This window comes from Neolamprologus multifasciatus, chromosome 12 (assembly GCF_963576455.1).
Source record: "Neolamprologus multifasciatus chromosome 12, fNeoMul1.2, whole genome shotgun sequence".
In the NCBI taxonomy this organism is placed as follows: domain Eukaryota; kingdom Metazoa; phylum Chordata; class Actinopteri; order Cichliformes; family Cichlidae; genus Neolamprologus; species Neolamprologus multifasciatus.
In genome coordinates, this window is record NC_140450.1 from 22,084,788 (window position 1) to 22,103,950 (window position 19,163).

General features: G+C 40.6%; 1 protein-coding gene across 5 annotated transcripts in view; it reads right to left on the minus strand.

The window, feature by feature from the left end:
- Positions 1-19,163, minus strand: part of arb2a (ARB2 cotranscriptional regulator A) — a 164,538-nt gene that overhangs the window by 27,226 nt on the left and 118,149 nt on the right. Inside the window, exons 11-12 of one of the 5 annotated variants that reach the window (XR_014877376.1) lie at positions 17,033-18,927; positions 9,542-13,942 (exon numbers count right to left, since the gene is read on the minus strand). The exons of 2 other annotated variants lie outside the window; for them this stretch is intronic. The gene's annotated coding sequence lies outside the window, so the exon portion shown is untranslated. Of the gene's footprint in view, positions 1-9,541; positions 18,928-19,163 lie in introns of those variants that run through there. 2 more of the 5 variants (XR_014877375.1, XR_014877374.1) reach the window with 2 other exon arrangements.

Consider the following 19,163-nt stretch of genomic DNA (forward strand, 5'->3'; position numbering starts at 1 on the left):
TTTACAAGTATTCTCTAAATGACTGTAACTCCATTATCATTTGTGCTACAGACAAAAGAGAAAGAAGAGAAGACAAGCTTTACACAGTAGCACATGGCATCAATAAGGTACTTCTGTCTGAACACAGATGGCAAAAGATCAGCTCTGTTAATCTTTTACCATGTGAGTTTCACGTAACCTTACTTCTCAATCATTTGGGCTAAAGAGAAAATTCAAATGGTTACTGAAAGATGAAAAAAAAGTTTTTTCATTTTACAGCCAAAATTACAACTTTTCCTCCTAAATCTTGGACATTCCAGAATTCTTCCATAGTTTTTCATGTCCACCTGACATAATGTGTCTGTAGCCAGTCCATGTGGTTCAGGCATGTACTATATATATATATATATATATATATATATATATATATATATATATATGCATATACAGTTATATATGTGACAAAGGCTTTTGGATTTTGGTTTTCAGCAGCTTATGAGCTCATTCTGTCAAGAAGAGATACTGTCTGCCTTAAATGCACACACCACAACTCACACAAACCCTTTCTCGCTCTCCATCGTGGCCTCTGCTCCTACTGTATGTGTGGCACGCAGCATGCTTTAAAGCTAGAACTATGAGGCACAACACTGTTTGCCTGGGGAATTCTCTGCTTCTACATCACTCCCTCTTCCTTTGCACGTCTCTTTCTGTCTGACTCTTCGACTCCCACACTCTCTTCTCATACTCTGACTATACAAAAACCCTGAAAGAACCTTTGCTTGCACAGCCTTTCCACAAAGCACCCCTCCCCTTCCCTCGCATAGCCAACGAACAGAAGAGATGGCAACCCCATGCTCAAAAGTGATTAATTTTTAATTTCTCACCACTTTTTCAAGTTGTGTCTAAGAGAGATGTCAGCAAACAGGAGCCCAGGGGAGGCTGCAGGAAGGAGGATGAGTGGGGTGGTAGCAGATGAGGAAAATGCAGGTGAGAAAAGCAAAGACGGCCGTAAGAAAGGGGAGGAGAATAAGAGCTGAAAAGATTAGACTGGACAGATATTTTTTAAGCAATATCACTATCCAAATAGATGAGCACTACAAGTAGATATAATATTAGAACTGCTTACTCATGCAGAGGTTTTATTCAGGCTGTTACTTTTGTGCCACAAGGTGGCTAAGCTCATTGGCTCAGTGCTTGGTTTCTCTTGGTGACATGGGCAGTGAAAACGAGCAGAAAATCTAACTGTTCCATATCAAGGAATATTTTTACTGCTGCTAATGTGACTTAAATACCTTGTTCCACAGCTGAGTGGGCTAGCACCTGCTGCAAGCTCAGCTAGCCTATTGCAGCTCAGTGCAGAGCTGTTGCTAATTTTCTGATTCAATTAGCATGCCTCAGAGCTTTCTCGTCTAATTGCAAACTACTTCACAGTTACCTCTCTGATTAATCACTGCCCATCTGCGAGCTACTGCGTGCAGCACTTGGTGTAACATATTTATACATCCCCAAATATCAGCATCAAATGGTCAATAAGCGTCTGATATTTAACACTTTTGTCTTAATCCCGTAGGTCTCTATATTTTAAAGACACAATAGCCATAACCTTACTATTTACTCAGTGTGGGTTAACACAATGATGCTGACCCTTGCCAATCACACCACAGGGTAGACAAATGTCTTCAAATAAAATGTCTATATGGGGCTCACTCTGTTAAACAAGTAGATTCCACCCACTTGAAAGACGGTGATCAGAGAAGATGGGCTTAAGACAGGTGTCTTTGGCTTTCCATGAAGCAACAAAATGCATAAGCTAAGGCTCAACAGATATGACTGACCCTTCAGCAACTCTTCGCTTCTATAACTGCCTCAGCACAGCTGAAGTCTGTCACCCTACCCACCCCTCATACACAGTCATGAAAATGAAAGTACACCATCTTTTATTTCTAAGGTTATACCATGTCAGTATTTATTTAATATACAGTGGTCCCTCGTTTATCGCGGAAGTTACATCCGTGAGTGAGTGAAATCCGCAAAGTAGCCAACTTTATTTTTTTACAATTATTATAGATGTTTTAAGGCTGGAAAATCCCTCACTACACACTTTATACACTTTCCTCAGACAGGCATGAACATTTTCACACTTTTCTCTCCTGTTTAAACAGCCTCAAAGTTCAAATCTTCATAGAAAAATAAGTCCGGTATTATAGAATGAACCCAAAGATCAAACCCTGTTTTCAGGTCCAGAACATGGGAATAAAGCAGCTGCTAGAGAATTCAACATTAATGAATCAATGGTACAGAAGTAGAGGAAGCAAGGAGAATGAGTTGAGCAAAGTTTGACTCATCTGTTTTATTTCGCTTAATGCGCCTCATAATACGGTGTGCCTAATGGTCCGAAAATTACAGTGACTTCTACCTGCGTTTAGTATGTCCAGAAGTCCAACTTTTTATGTGATGGTTAGCCTCTTCCTCTGCCTTTTGGATGCTACCGCAGGTGCCTTTGATGGGGCAAAACGTTTCGTCGTTTATGTTTGTTGGGGAGAGGACTTACAAACATACAGTACAGCACTTCAAAGTCACACTGCTAGCGTTTGAAGATTTATGTAAATTTGACAAGCTGAACTCATTCTGTACTGTAAAAGAGACACAGCACGGAGGAGACTGATTGACAATGGTCGACAGCTGATCGGGATGCAGAACACAATGCGCTGTTAAAAAAAAGAAAAGAAAGAAAAGCATGAAAAATTGCACAAAATAAAAATCTAAGCCAAAAGAATACTAAGCCAAAATTTAGAAGCAGTGCGTAAGGGTAAGTACACCACATGATCCGGTAGCTTGTAAAACTACTGTTAGCAGCAGTAATTTGAAGTAATAGTTAGCAATTATTGAAGTTATAGTTTTCTGCATGACTTTATCAGTCATAGAGTCATGAAGAGATTTTGGCCCAAGTTTGCAGGCTGTGGGACAGATCACATCTGACTCCAGAGTTACTTTGGTACACAAAGGACCTCGTGATCAACTTTAGATACAAAACATCTGTCCAAACAATAATTTTTCAGAACTTGTGTGATTTGTTCAGATGCAACTTTGCAAACCTAATCCAAGTTGCCATATTTTTTTTTTTAGACCAAATGACTTTCTCTTGGCAACCCTTCCAAACAAGCCATACTTGTTGAGATCGTTAACATGCCAACTGAGGCCTGTAGACTCCCAGACATAGCTCTTGGGTTTCTTGCAATTTCTCTGAATATTTCACAGTCTGACCTTGGGGTGAATTTGAAGGGATGTCCACTCCTGAGAAGATTGGCAGCTATCTTGAATGTTTTCCACTTGTGAATTATCTTTCCCGGAAATGATGGATTTCAAATGTTTAGAAATAACCTTATAACCCTTCAAAGGATAATGGAGAACAACAATTGCTTCTTTAAGATGATTCCTTGGGTTTCTCCTTCACGACACTGTGTTAACACACACTTGAATGCTCCAGTCCTACAAACTGCCAAACTGTTTGATTAGCAGCATCTGGCTGCTAGCAGTAAGTATTAACCCATTAGATGCTTATTATGCTTACTAGGTAAGTTATCTCACACCAAGTGCTTTGTTAGTCCTGGAAAAACCTGACATAACATTAAGTGACTGTTAGAATTATGCTCCAGTTTTTCTAATCTCTCCCAAATTAAGGATTCAGGATGGTGTACTCTAGACCTGGAGCTCATAACCCTTATCAAGACGCACCAGGAAACACATCACCTTTCTAACCAAACGAGATCAATAGTTCTGTGTTGTCTGGGCTGGCGGCCAGTGTTTACTTGTGTTGACCTCTGGAGCTCACGAAGACCAGCATAGGACAGATGAAAGCGGGAACAGAGAAAAGCACCATGGCAGTGAAGTTGCCTAGAGAAGGGCAGAAACCCTGCTACCAAAGAAAACATGCATAAGGTCAGAGAAAAGACAAAGTGTACAGAGAACATTAAGGTAGGACAACAACTAGTTTTCAAGATATCAAATATCAATATCAAGAAGAAAGGAGTAGAGGTCAGAAAAGAGCTTTAACGATGAGAGAAAGTACTACAGACAGATGGTTAAAGGAGTCTAGGTTATGTCAGAGGTAAGTCTAAGGTATCTTAGGTTATCGGAACAGTCAGCCAGCTAGAGATTTCCAACTATCATAGCCAAGGCACGTTGCTTTCAATCCCACACAATCCTCTTCTCTGTTCTCCAACCCAACCCTATTGACAAATCTAAAACCAAGGTCACAGCAGTGTTTACACAGCCTTTAGCCCAAATTACATCATCCAAACGCTAGCCTGCTGGATGCGTCACACTGTCACTGAGAGTAAATGACCTGGCAGACTGCCGTCCCGCTGAAAGAAGAGAAACAGAGAAAATGCGAGAGGTAACAGGGTGGGAGGGTTGGATGTTAGGGTAGGCAGAGCGGGCTACGGGTGGAGTCAGATGAAGAGCAAGGACTTAAAAAAAAGAGAAAGAGAAATGGCACATGAGTGTGAAACGTCGAAACATATCAGGGTGTTCATTTTGTGCCCTCTATGAAAACAATTCAGTGTTGCCAAAACATGTGCACGACAATATTGTCCTACTGGCAGTATTTTCTGCTCATGAGTCGACACACTGAACAACAAGGGAACATAATACATATTGTTACTGGATCCCAATAATGATGCATAACCCAGTGGCTGCACAGGAATATAATACCAATATGTCAGGTCTCTGATTTGGCCACAATTTGCATGGTTATAATAGCTTATCGACTGGCTCAAGGTTGAGCAGGGCCAGGCGGCTTCACTGTAATGACTGGCCGTGTGCCTTCGACAGTTTATTTCAAGCTTCTGTGGCTCAGTCAGCAGGCTCCCTATCTCATCAATACCCAATCTTGATCCTACTATCTGCAAGTCTACACAAACATGTTTGGCCCCTCACGCTGCCAGCAACCTCACCTCCACCTTTTCAATCCTCTGTATCCCAGTGATTCTTTTTCTGTAAATGACTCCTGTATCATAGAAGTATTTCCCATTAAGATCAACACATGTGCAATTCATTATGCTTCCCCAAATGTGATGCCTGTAAGTCTACCCATATAACAGCTATTGACTCTTCACAGTTTGGCCCTGCGCCCACTTTCTTCAACATCTGTGCAACAATACAACAGGCATCTCTAAAAGCAGAGACAAACTATTTGAAATTAAAATTATGGACTTTGAATTTTAAGAAAAGCTAAACTAGGCAAAGGAGAGATTATGAAAAACAGGCAGCTGTTTTTATTTGCAAATGAAAACACTTTGTGAACTGTATTATTTCAAGCATTTAATCGGTATTAATTAAGTTAGTTAGTGTGACACAAGAACAACAACAGCATACAATTACGTATCATAAGTCAGTTAGCCAACAGAAATATGAAAATCAGTCAAAAACTGAAAATCCCACATGTAAGCCTGATTTTTTTTAAAGATTTATATATGTACCTATTTATTGGTCTGACTTGTTGTTATTTGTCTTGCTTAGCAGGAAATGCAGTGCCGTTTAGATATTATGGGTCTTTAGCTTCATATCTATCAGATGAATACTTAAGTTGTAGTACAGGCATTGATAATTTGTTCAATTAACAATTTTGTAAAATTTTGAATTCTTGCCTTTGAAGTTTTCATTGTATTACATTATACAAATGTTAAGAGCAATGCCTTGTGTAATAAATAAATAAATAAATAAATAAATCACATAATGTCAGCCAAAGAAGACAAACAAAGAGGCTGGAGATGGAAAAAAGCAAAATATTTAGACTTTGAATTTTGACATGAGCAATTACAAAGTTTACAAATCTCAAGTAATAATATTATTAAGGATCTGAGTAAAGTAAAAAAAAAGACAAAAATGATGAGAAATTGGAAAAGTTAAGACAAGCGGGACCTAAGGTTAAACAAGAGACTTGATTATGTACCAAAGAAATATGAGAATAAAAGCGATGGAGTTTGTCTTCCAAGAATATGCCGAGGCTTTGTCACTGAAGCTTTCTTCACATGAACACACAACACCTGACAGTGTGATCCGCCCCCCCCCCCCCCCCAAAAAAACCCCCCTAACATTTTCTAAAATTGTCAAGTGCAGAAGTGCATAAAAAATTCTCAACTGTATTGGAAAAAAAAAACTATTGGAAAAACAAGAAAGAACTGCCTGATTTCCATTCAGTGTGACTTCAAGTGGCTGCCAATCATAAAAATAAAAACTAAACGTGTTAATCACCACATTTAGCAAAACTAAACTTTTTGAAATAATCGAATTCTGGGAACTATATATTGTATTGTAATTGTAATCTAATTACAACATTTAGACCAAATTCAATATAAGCTCCTCGACATGTTAAGTTAAAGTTAAAATTTAACTTAACATGTTTTTTGGTTTCTCTATAATCAACAAATTGGGCTCAGTACCCAAAAATTTAATCATTTTACATGGGAGCAAAAAAAAAAAGTACATAAGTTACATAAGTTGAATTTAAATATTAGATATTTGATAGATACAAATGATTTTACAATTTTTTTAAAGATAAAGTAAAATAATATTGTTTTAAGATTTTTTAAAGAGCTTCTAAGATTTTGTCCAACTGTAAACCTTTCCCATTGCTTAGACAAATCAATTCTAAAATCTCAGGATACTGGCTGTTGTCAAGCCACTTTCAAAACACAAAGACAGAAAAAGACAAAAACAGAAAATCAAATGGGATCGTGGAAATAGGCAAGCCACAGTCCTCTGTTGAGGGGTCAGAGTGAAGGAAGCACAGTCACGCCCGCTGTGGGCACTCAGCTGGAACTAAATGTGGACACCAAGACGCCAACTGTTGGAATGCTGCCAAGGACCTCTCACCCTGCTGTGCTTTCTCTCCCTCTTTTTGCCCGAGATGCAACATTTTACACTTATTCAGTCATTCCAGTTAACATTTTCATTATGACAAGTCAAATGATGGTTGAATGAAGGAAGATCATTAAAGCCAGTAAGTAAAGGATGGAGGAGTACACCACTGATAAACATGTTACCCATGTGTAGCCACATGTGTATGTTTGGGCAAGACAACCGTCTCAGGGATGTGTCAAAGAGAAAATAGGACCAGTGAGCTCCCAACAGCTGTAAGGGAGCTGGGCGTCACACGCACACACACACACGCACACACACACACCATCTGTGAAGAGCCACACATGACAAAGCAAATATGATTACAGTACGGAGGAAGACGAGGAGGATGATCCAAACACCATAATATAATTTCCAAGAAAGGATGGGTCAGGACATGAGGCAGGTGTGGGGGCGGTGGGGAAAAGGGGTTTACCAGGGGGAAGGGCAGGGGCTTAGCTGGTCAGAGGTCAGGCATACTGTGCAGCGATCTAATGGCTGTTTGGTTTGTGCACTGCAGCTTAGCTCATGTTTTCCAAAAACATGATACAGAAAGTAGGCCAGGATTCAAGAGACGAAGAGCACCACAAGCAGCAAACCGGATGAGTAAAATGCACCAAAGTTCGCATAGTTCAAACCTTTTCTCTGTTTATCTTAATTCCTCAGAGAACAAAGTTATTCAAAGGAAAGTATTCGGTACATAAAAAAGACATAAATCCCTGATTAATATTTATAAAATATGATCATAAATAGTAAATACATGCATTCAGAAGAAAAACCAGTCTACAGTGACTAAAATCTGTTTTTATTTATCAGTGGTGGCAATTTAATTTGGCTGGTGAGGTTCAGCTCCAGCTGTTTTAAGGCTACAGGCCAACAGCAAACATAAACCCTTTGACATGGTCAACATAACAATTCCTGAGTGTTTACGATTAGACCTTCAGGTTAAATCCTTCGTATACCCTGTCATTCAAAAGAAACATTTTCATACCAATTTATTATCATGTGATTTGTCGACTAATATTCAACGTATTAAAGGAGATTATGGTTGCATTAGAGGATTAGAGGTCTTTTAAGGAACCAGGACTGAGTACAGTGACCCCCCCCTAACCATCTATACACACATACATTCATCAGAATTTTCTCGCCAGATATATGAAAAAGATTATACTGTGATTTCTAGAATGTGAAACAAAACAATCTTTCTCTTATCCAGCCGTTCATCCATACATGCATTCATTTCTCTGTTGATTCCTCAAAGACATATCTATTTGACAGAAAAAGGTTGATCCTGGAGCCACAGCAGGGCTGGAATGCCAAGCATGGCTTTAAGCTGTAAGGTAACATCTATGTCAAAAGCTTCATCGTGTATAAGACTAAATCTCAGCTCTCGCCAGGGTTAGACAGGTCCTGAGTAGGAACTACAAGGGCAATCTAATAAGAACACATTCAACATTGTCCACAGGAACTAACCTGACATGTGACTGCCTGCAACACCTTAAGGTCAAAGGCCAATAGACGTTTCAGCAAATTTGACCAGGCATGGCATGAGCTAATATTCTGTGAGGGTGGGAGGCATGACCTCCAACCCTTACCTACTAAGAACCTTGAAGTTTTTTACCCTGACCTAGACTCGACTCCTTCATCTGGGATGTTAGCTATACTAATTACTACCTGATAGCAGCCTGGTGCCAAAGGCAATTCATCCCCTTCCATTCTCCACAACGCTGCTCCAGCAGCTGGTGCCAACCTCACTTAACAGTCATGAAGTGTTTCCGACATGAAGTGCAAGCCTAAACTTTTCATCTACTCTGTTGGGACACTGAGAAATGTAAACAAAACCAGAAAGCTATGATTGGCAAATCATCTACATCCTATACTTACCTAAAATTAGTAGGTTAAAACTGAGAAACCTTAATGCCTTTTTAACAACAGATGACACTTTTTTTATTTGATGAAAATAGATTGAAATACATTGGAAATACATTTGAAAGTAACATTACCTAGGATTTCAATGATCATCACGACACATTAAGAAGATCATTAAAAGATTAGGAGAAATCCAGAGAAACCCTCTATGCACGGAATGAGGATTTTATTTTTAGCCTTTTTTAGGGTGGGTTGGGAATTACCTAAGGCGAGTAGAACTACCTCTAGTCCTAGAGGTAATTCGGCAAACCCCATGTCAACCTTCAATCAAACAAAAAATGTACATTTTCCCAAATAGCTGGAATCACAAAAACAAAACAAACAAACAAAAAAACTTGTACTATTGCAGATAAACCCTCCAGAAACACCTTTCCTACTTCAACAAAAATGCCAGAACTAGATTGTGCACATATTACTTCAATATGGTTCTACCTTAAAATTCTCCAGGTCCTGCACTAGCTAACTACATTTGGGGGTTTGCTATTTGGCCAAAGCTATAACCTAGACTCCTTTAACCATCTGTCTGTAGTACTTTCTCTCATCGTTAAAGCTCTTTTCTCACCTCACCTCTCCTCTCCTCTACGCCTTTTCTTTTTGATATTGATATTTGATATATAAACTATACTTTGTATAGTTGGATGGAAACTATACTTTGCAGCACGGTGGCACGGTGGTTAGCACTGTTGCCGCACAGCAAGAAGGTCCTGAGTTCAATTCCAGCATCAGGCCGGGGTCTTTCTGTGTGGAGTTTGCATGTTCTCCCCGTGTTTGCGTGGGTTCCCTCCGGGTACTCCGGCTTCCTCCCACTGTCCAAAGACATGCAGCTTGTGGGGATAGGTTAATTGATTAATCCAAATTGTCACTAGGTGTGAATGTGCAAATGAATGTGAGTGCGAATGGTTGTCTGTCCCTGTGTGTTAGCCCTGCGACAGACTGGCGACCTGTCCAGGGTGTACCCCGCCTCTCGCCCTATGACAGCTGGGATAGGCTCCAGCGCCCCCCGCGACCCTGAAAAGGATAAGCGGAAGCGAATGGATGGATGGATGGAAACTATACTTTGTACCACCAGAAAGTCTGGAATTTATGCCTCACAATACATTTAATTTTAAAAAGTAGACTTTGGCTGTGAAGTCTGATAGGATCTGAAAAAGTGACAGAGTGGCACTAATTAGGAATAGCCAGTGCGTCACAGCTGCACAAAATGAAAATCCAAAATGTGTATACCCCATCTATTTACTTTCTGTCAAAAGGCCAGCTTATCAAACTTTCTGGTGGCATGTGCACCACCCAACGTTAGGTCTCACTAGAACTAGTTATATCTGGAAATCCAGAGGACCCAGATCAGTATGAGTTTCCTACTGATTATCAGCATGTAGTACGTGTGTGTGTGTGTCGTGCGTGTGTGTTGCTCTGTGTGTGTATACATTTGTAGGGCTATTTCTGAGGGTGCCTGTGAATCTGTGAGCATACATGCAGGTTTTGCTTTTGTCTATGTGGACGAGTGTCCTGTCTATGTTGATTAGATAGGAACTGTGCGCTGCAGTAGATGGACATAGTGACTGACCAGCACACAGGGACAGAGAAGGCAGGAGTGGTGTTTTTCCGCTGGCTCTGTGGTTTAGCCCTGAGAGGCTCAAAGAAGTGATAACCAGTCTGTCTCTAGGTCACCCTGATAACATGGTTGTACACACAGCATTCTTCATCTTGGGGGGATATACATAAGTGAGTTTCTGTGTGAGTAGGAATGTGTGCCCGTAAGACTCAACTCAAATCTAAGGGCTCACACCACAAAACCACATTGATAAAGATTACCGGTCAAAAATCACAGATTCAGGAGGTGTCAGGAGAGGTAACCTTTGAGTTTCAGAAAAATAAGCCCAAAAAAGAAAGTGAAGAGATAAAGAAAAAAAAGTGACAGTAACACTGGTCCGATTCCAGAATCTTTCAGAGAAGACAGACACTATATAACAGGATTTCAAAATGTGTTGCTTGGCCAGAAATATGCATGTCAGTCAGCATAACATGGAAGACCTCTTAAGAGAAATGGGACAAATGGGAAAATGCGGGCTTAGAAAGAATAATAAAAAAACACAAGTGCAAGTTAAGGCAATTGTTTTAAAGATGAACATGTTTGGTAGTTAAACAAAAGCTTGCACTCAGAAAAACATATCACACTGGTCTTGATAACTCATTTGCTGCTTTGTGCTTCAACTCAATACCAAACCATTTTCAAACCATTGAAAAGTCCACTGACACGCAGGTCAGAGTTCGCTTGGTGCAACCCGGAGCAGTGACAAGCCAGTGACGGTCAAAGGGATGTTGGAGGATAAACAAGAGAAGCAGGAAAAGAGAGCTGAGGATTAGGAGCCATAGCATCAGTTAGGGATCAACACAGCCTATCTCATTACTCCCAGGCACAATAAGCACAACAACTCTCTGAGCACTTCATAATTACTGCTTGCTATGCCACAAACAAGCTGTGTTTATTACCCCTTTCTTCTTCTTGGTGCTTTCAGTGAAGAAGAAAAAAAAATCATCCTCTAATTGCCATATACTTTTAATACTAGAACACACTGGTTTCATGGGCGATTTGTCTGCTCTCCTGAAGATGGGTCGTTAATAAAGTTTTTATCTGTCAAAGTGGAACACAGCAAAGGATTCAAGGTCACCGCTGCATACTCAAAATCTGGTTAGCCACTGTACCTACCATCACTTTTGTTTACATAATTATATAAATAAGCTCAAATTTTCTTCTCGGAAAAAGACAAATAAAAATAATTTGAAACTGATTATGTCTCAAGGACTTTCAAGGATGACTTTTTAAAAATTCTGTAATAATAGTTATGTGTATTTCTATTGTATCTGTGTGTATTTTTAAACAATTTATAGTAACCATATTAAGCAGTTAATTATAATAAAACTGCCCAAAGAAGACAGGTGATAAACGTGATGCCAAAACATATCTAAAAAGGCTAATTTAAAAAGGTTTAAAAACAGAGTAATATATTAAATATACCAGATTTTTTAAGAATAACAAAACAAAACAAAAATAAATAAATAAAATGTAAAAATAAAAAAAACAAGGACCTACCCCACCAACCCCCTGCTACTGTAGCTAAGTAATGATAAGATGATAGTTAAACTCATGTGAAAACTGAGTTTATTCCTTTACTGGACTTGAACTGATTATTTATGTATGGAGGACATATGAAATCAAAACACACACAAAATATCATAGGTACACAAAAGGGTATGGCACACAGATGCAAGTGTTAAGCTCTAAATATGAACACACTGACAAAGGTGACTGCAAAAAAAGTTATTGCTAACTTCTTTTTAAGTCAACCGAATGAAAGGAATATTTTCACTGTTCTGGGCATCTAGTGCAGTTATATTGTACTAAAGTACACTAAAGCAGTTTATCAAGTCAGGGCTCACAAAATTTCAAAATCCCTGGTAGCCATTCGGGCAGGGACTCTTCAGTTTTTGGTGGCCCAAAATAAATTTAAGTAGCCCGAATAAAAAAGAGAGCAATTTTTTGATTGATGTTTTGTTACAATATTATACATTAAAGTATAATAATGTAACGGAAACAAAACATTAATCAAAAAATTGTTGAAAAAATTGTTGAAACACAAATTACAATCATCAACTCAAATACTTGGTTCTAATTGAACAGAAATTTCTATGAACTTGTAAGAACTGTGTAGAACATGAATCAGTCTGTGTCAGATCCTGAATTTGAAATTTCCACTGAAGTTACGGGTAAGAGATAAGTGGAACTAAGATCTAGGCCATTTGCTTTTTGAAGTTTGCAAATACTGCTAAATTTTGCAGTATGCTAGTTCACTCTTTGCAACATAGTACGCTGTTCTAAACAGATTTTTCAGGTTTATTTTATGTATGTTATTTGCAATTGGTGTTTGTTCTGGGAAAGATATTGCAGACTGCAATAATGCATTTCTTGCATTTCTCATGGGTTCTAATGGGGGTCTTTCTTAAAATTACTGGTCCCAGTAACAAAGGCGCTTGTCGACTCAGAAATCGAGGGAAAACCAACAACATACCTGGCAGAACATTATGTTATTTACAGGGGTGCACATAAGTGGTCCGCATGTGCGCATTCGCTGTCCAAACAAAAGACGCGCACCAGATAAGTTGCAACGCGTGTTTGCGTCCATATAAAAGGCACTGTTTTTGTCCGCTAGAGTGGGATTTTCACGGCACATTCTGCACCAAATCTCTGTGCGTTCATCATTTGTTTGAAGCCAGCTCACCTCCTGCAACCACTTTTCCGAGAATACGCGCTTCTTTTGTGGTTCGGACTCCTTCTGACATTTCTTTGGAGGTGGAGGAAAACCAAAGCAATTGCTTAAAGGAGCTTGCTTCTTCGACATCTTTAAGAGTTCCACACAAATGTCTGTCCTCCTCCAGAAAATCTTATGTATGCAAACACGCGTTGCAACTTCTTATCTTGTGTGCATTTTTTATTTTGACAGCGAATGCGCACCTGCGGACCACTTATGTGCACCCCTGGTTATTTAGCTTGTCATATTGCAGCCACAGAAATTCTTTTGTCCGTGAAACCATAAAGCTGCACTTTCTTTTTGCCTTATAGTCTGATTTGTCATAACTTTTCTGTTTTGTGGTCGGCTTTTCTTTGGCTGTCACTTTTTCACCGTGACCTGTCTTATTTGGCTCAGCAGAACTGAAATATATATCCTGCTGCTTTTACACACGCACTCACATAACGCTCAGCGATTCTCTGCGCGATCAACCTCTCACATGTTCAAACTTGGTGCGGGAGATTTCACTTCTCATGTTTGAATAGTAAGCTAACGATTGATAAGACGATGTCAGAGGAATTGGTGCGCAATTAATCGTCACTCACCAATCAGTACTGTCACTCTATATACACAGTTTGCGCAATTGCAAAGTGAAAGCAAAAAACAAGCGCAAATTCAAACGCAATTTCAATATGTCACATATTGACAGTGGCTCACCGATGCCAATGACATAATTACACAGCTACATTTCTGAAAGAATGCAAAAGCATTGACATATATTTGTCCTTCCTATGATAGCCCGACGGGCAGGGCAGAGATAGATTTTGGTAGCCCGACTGGAAAAATCGCTAGCCCCGGGACGTCTGGCTAGCCCTGCAAGTAAGTGGATTTTGTTTTGACCCTCCTTTGTGCTTGACAAAATTTTCATAACGTTTCACACTACAGTAAAATATGGTTTCACTAACTAAGCTAGCTAGCATTAGCTAATAAAACCCCATCTCGATCTCTTCTATGATCATGTACAACAAGAAAGAAAAAAGAACAGGAGATATCATGGTACTTATGTCCATGTTTTATATGGTCTGTTCTAGCCGTACTTCTTCTACCATAACCCTGCTGAAACACTTTAACATTATGGGCAGTACTTTCGACCAATGAGTGTAATATATATATATATATATATATATATATATAGACTTATAAGCCTTATGTGCTTATACATAGCAGGTGACTTAGTCTGGAGCTCTTTTACACAAGATTCAGTAGAGCTATGCAGATGAATAAAATGAACAGACATGAAACTCTAGCAGCACTGCAATCATGTAACATGCTTCACTTTTCTATCTTCGTATATGAAAAACACCATTTCATTTTAGCTAACTATTTAAGTTACAAAGTTTATCGTCTCTTATGTTAGTCAGTGTTTCACTGCTGCCCTGTCTGCTGTTTCAAACCCTTCAACATCTCAGCACCCACCTGTAGGCTCCAGGGGATGTTTACTCATAACTTCCCAATTTCTGTATGTATCAATTTTGTGGGGCGTGATGAGCTTGGAGACTTGACAAAAACTCTAATTATATTCTGGTGCCGCAAGAAATCAATCTTTTCAAACCCAAATTATCTGACGTATTTTGTGATAGAGTTGATGTTAGCCCCTACCCTCACTGTCAGCTCTTCCTTGAAAGTCCAAACCATGTGACGCATGTGACATTTATTGTAACTTCTGAATGCTTTATGTCGACTTTGTACATTTTTTGCATGCCTATACAGCACCATCTTGCTTTATATTACGTTACGGCAAGCTGGCTAACTGCTAAAACTTTAAGGTATATAGAATGAGCTCTCAGGAGCTCAGTGTCTTCAGCGTGGTACCGTGCTAGAAATGCCACCTGTGCAAGTCCAGTTGTGAAATTTCCTCACTACTAAATGCTCCAGAGTCCATTGTTATGACAAAGTGCACGCAATCGAGAACAATAGCAACTCAGCCATGAAGCGCTAGGCCACGTATAATCACAGAGGGGGGTCAGCAGATGTTGAGGTACATAGCTTACGGAGGTCGCCAACTTTCTGCAGAGTCAATCACTACAGACCTCCAAACATCATGTGGACTTCAGATTAGCTCAAGAACAGTGCGTAGAGAGCTTCATGGTATAACTTTCCATGGCCAAGCAGCTGCATCCAAGCCTCATCAATCACAATGCAAAGTGCCAGATGCAGTGGTGTAAAGCATGGCACCACTGGACTCAGTAAAAAGAAGTGGAGACATGTTCTCTGGAGTGACAAATGCTGCTTCTCCGTCTATCAATCCAATGGATGAATCTTGGTTTTATCGCAGCTTGTCTGAATGCATTGTCTAAGGTTTGTGTGGTGGGGGTGTGGTCTACGGCTCCGCTCCAGAGGAGGGTGGGGCAGTGGGTTCTGCTGGCAGAGCAGCTGGGAATGATTGGTGTGATCAGTCCTGCTATTTCAGTTGCCAGCTGAAATTGGAGAGAGGATGGCTGTTCTGGGAACAAGCCGTCTGAAAAGCTGCACAGAGATCTTGAAAAAGTGTCAAATAAAACATAATCAGTCCTGTAACAGTTTGTACATATGGATCAATTGTGTCACAGTGGTGTCGAAAACCAGTTGCGGGATGAGCCATGACCAGTGCAGCCAGTGGCAGTACTGGCAACATTGCTGGTGGAAATGGCCACCATGCACCGGGAACAGGTGGCGTTGCATCAAGGTTAGCTCCCATGGCTATGGGATCAGGCCAAGGATCAGACAAGAGAGTTGGAGGACCTGGTTGCTCTGGCTCTATGCAGCAGAGTCGGCCAGGCTCCCCAGATCCACTACAGCTTCGCGGGCCGCAGAGCAGCTGCCACGAGAGGTGGTCTCTAACACACGCTCTATTGCCTCCCCAGCAATGAAGGGTGCTTCCCCAACTCACAGGGAGCCTCGCAATTGCTGATGCAGGTGTGTTGGACGTGAAGGCACCCATAGACTGGCACCAGTAATGCCTGCTGACGGAGGGTGGGGCAGGTGGTCCGTGTCACAAGCCCTCCAACACCTTCCCCCAGTCCAGGAAGGATGTACACCATACCTGTAAGGTGTTTAGGGGATACACGCCAGGATATGGTCGACTCAGGCTGCACCCAGACCTTGATCCACCAAACTCTGGTTCGGCCCGGGCATTGTTGGAGACAGAGTGGGTGGAGGACAAGTGTGTACATGGGGACATACAAAAATATCCCACAGTGCTGCTGTAAAATTAAATACAAGAGTAAAAAGCTTAAAATGAAGGTTGCATCTAGCTTGATCCTGATGCATCCTTTAACCTCTTAAGCCCCAAGCCTACCTGATCTCCTGCCTTTTGCCCCCGTATCAGGGGGCGTTGGGGCTTAAGAGGTTAATTCTAGGGACAGATTGGCCACAGTTTAATAACCTGTTGGGATAGTGTGTGGAGATGCAATTATGATCATTAGCAGAATGCAGTGTCTGCACTGCGTACAGTGGTGAAGCGAGATGATTCAACACTGACTCTGGGAAGGAGGAGACGGTGTTTCAGTTCGTCTCCCGAGTCAGCATCCCAAAAGATATAGTGACTGACCAGGGCACATTGTTCTTGTCTCGCACACTAAGCTAAGAACTAAGAACTGTACAAATGACTTGGAATTAAAACTTTTCGGACCACCATCCACCACCCTCAGAATGACAGGCTGGTGGAGAGGCTGTATAAGACTTTAAAATCCATGATTCATAAGTTCATTCATGAGGATGAATGCAATTGAAATTGTTGGTTAGACCCTCTGTTGTTCGAAGTGTGGGAGGTTCCCCAGGATTTTCTCCCTTTAAGGTAACCTTTCGGCAGGAAGCCACCGGTGGAAAGGAACTGAAAAGGACCCTTTGTGGTCACACAGTGAGTGGGACATGTAGACTATGAAGTGGTACAGTCGGACAGGGGAGGACTCACACAAATATATCACCTCAACCTCCTGAAAGTGCGGAGAAAGCCTAAAACCGTTTCTCTGGTGAGCCTTGTTGGGACTGGAGGTGCCAAATTCCGCCTGCCTCCATTGTGATGGCCTTCTCACACGGACATTGCTGCATTGCAACAATATTTTGCAGATGTGTTCTCCCCCCTGCCCGGCCGTACCAGCCTCATAGAGGATCATTTTGAAACTGCCCTGGCATGACGGTACATACACATGTACATAAAAGACAAAGTGTTCAGAGAGAATTGGCTAATGGAAAAGTCAACAGCACATGGTGTAGCGCCATAGTTCTTGTGGTAAAGAAAGATGGATCTATATGGTTCTGTGTTGACTACCATAAAGTGGATGAAGTGTCACAGTTTATCTCATCGCTGGGTCAACAAGCTCCTGGACCGGTTAGGCACCATTTGCTTTTTTTATGTTTCTGGGTTTAACAAAAATGTGTGCTTTGTTAATAACTGTACAGTAATACTGGGAGACCTGGGATGAAGAAAGTTGCTAAGAGTCATAATGCTAGCAGTGGTTAGGCTTTACTGTCCCCCTTTGGGGCTGATTGGATTAATTCCAGACAAAGCAAGAACCCAGAGTATTTTTAGCATATTCCCTACTTTCTGAGTACTCCCAACACAAAAGTATCAAGAAACCCATACAGCTCCCGATGATCAGGAATACACTAGCATTAGTTTTTCATCATGATCTCTACTTTTGATCCTGTTGATGATACAGCGATCACATGTTGGATATATAGAATTTGTGTTTTTTTTCCTAAGTAGTTTGCCACATGTCGAGGTCAGGGATAAAGGCATGGGCGGATTAAAGCCTATATCGACTCAATGAGAAAAGGCCATATGGGCAAATGAGATCCATGTCCATGAAGCACTAATCTGGGGATGCCCTGAGTGACCAAGGATGGACACTGCCCACATCAGCTAAGAGGCTTGGGAATTCAAATACAGCCAGTGGACTGCGCTACTGTATCCTGCACATTAGCGCCCCCATCTGACCCTGAATAATCAGAGAGTGAAAAAAGAGCCTTGATTGGGAAAGAAGATTAAAAACACTATCACAGTAAACAAATGTAACATTCATTCAAAACGTACAGAAAGGAAACAATCATTTGAAGCTTACTGATTAAATTCAAATGAAAAGTTATTTTGAAGTCATACATTAAAATTTAAATCCAAATGTATACAAGATAAAGGTGAAGATACTGTAAAGTAGATACAGATGTCTTTACAGAGAAATTACTACCAAATAAAGAAACTTATATAGTCATTACCAGAATAATAGTTAGCGCGTGCCCCATAGCAAATAAAAGTAAAAAAAAAGGCATAAATTAAAATGTAGAAGGTAAGGCAAGTGGAGATAAAGCAAAAAGGAGGGGGTATTTATTAGAGATTCTGTCCCAGTGATTGGCTGCAAGGCTAGTAGCAGAAGGACAAATGGACAAATCTAAGGAGCTAATAACACTGAATACGGAACGGCCCTCATGGGCAAATCTGGCACTAAGATGATAATGAGATTATAAAACCCTACTATATTGCGGCAAATTGTATAAGTGTTTCATTGAACCTTGTTGAACTTTCATTTATGCATGCCAGGCTCCTTCCCTTTTTGTCTCTCTCCTTTCTTCTCCTTCCTGGGATGATGGGTAGAGTATGAGTAAGAGAAGGAATAGAAAAAATGCCTTCTGGATAGAGTTTACCTAGTGTAGGGTTGAATAGAAGACCACAGACTGGGCTTTTCAGACATGCTTGTGGTTAGCATAATTACGGTAGCTTAAAAAAATGAAAGGGTATGAGCTCTTGTCAGAGTACAAGTATATATGTCCCATACATTTATCTATCGACTGCGTATACCTATTGTGGGTGGCTGTAGCTCAGGTGGTAGAGCAGGTCATCTACTGATCGGAAGGTTGGTGGTTCGATTCCTGGCTTCCCCTAGTCTGCATGCCAAATATCCTTGGGCAAGATACTAACCCCAAATTGCTCTCCGATACATCCATCGGAGTATGAATGTGTGTGAATGTTATCTAGAAAGCACCTAGAGAAATGTGCTTGTGTGAATGGGTGAATGCACAAGTTGTGTAAAGCGC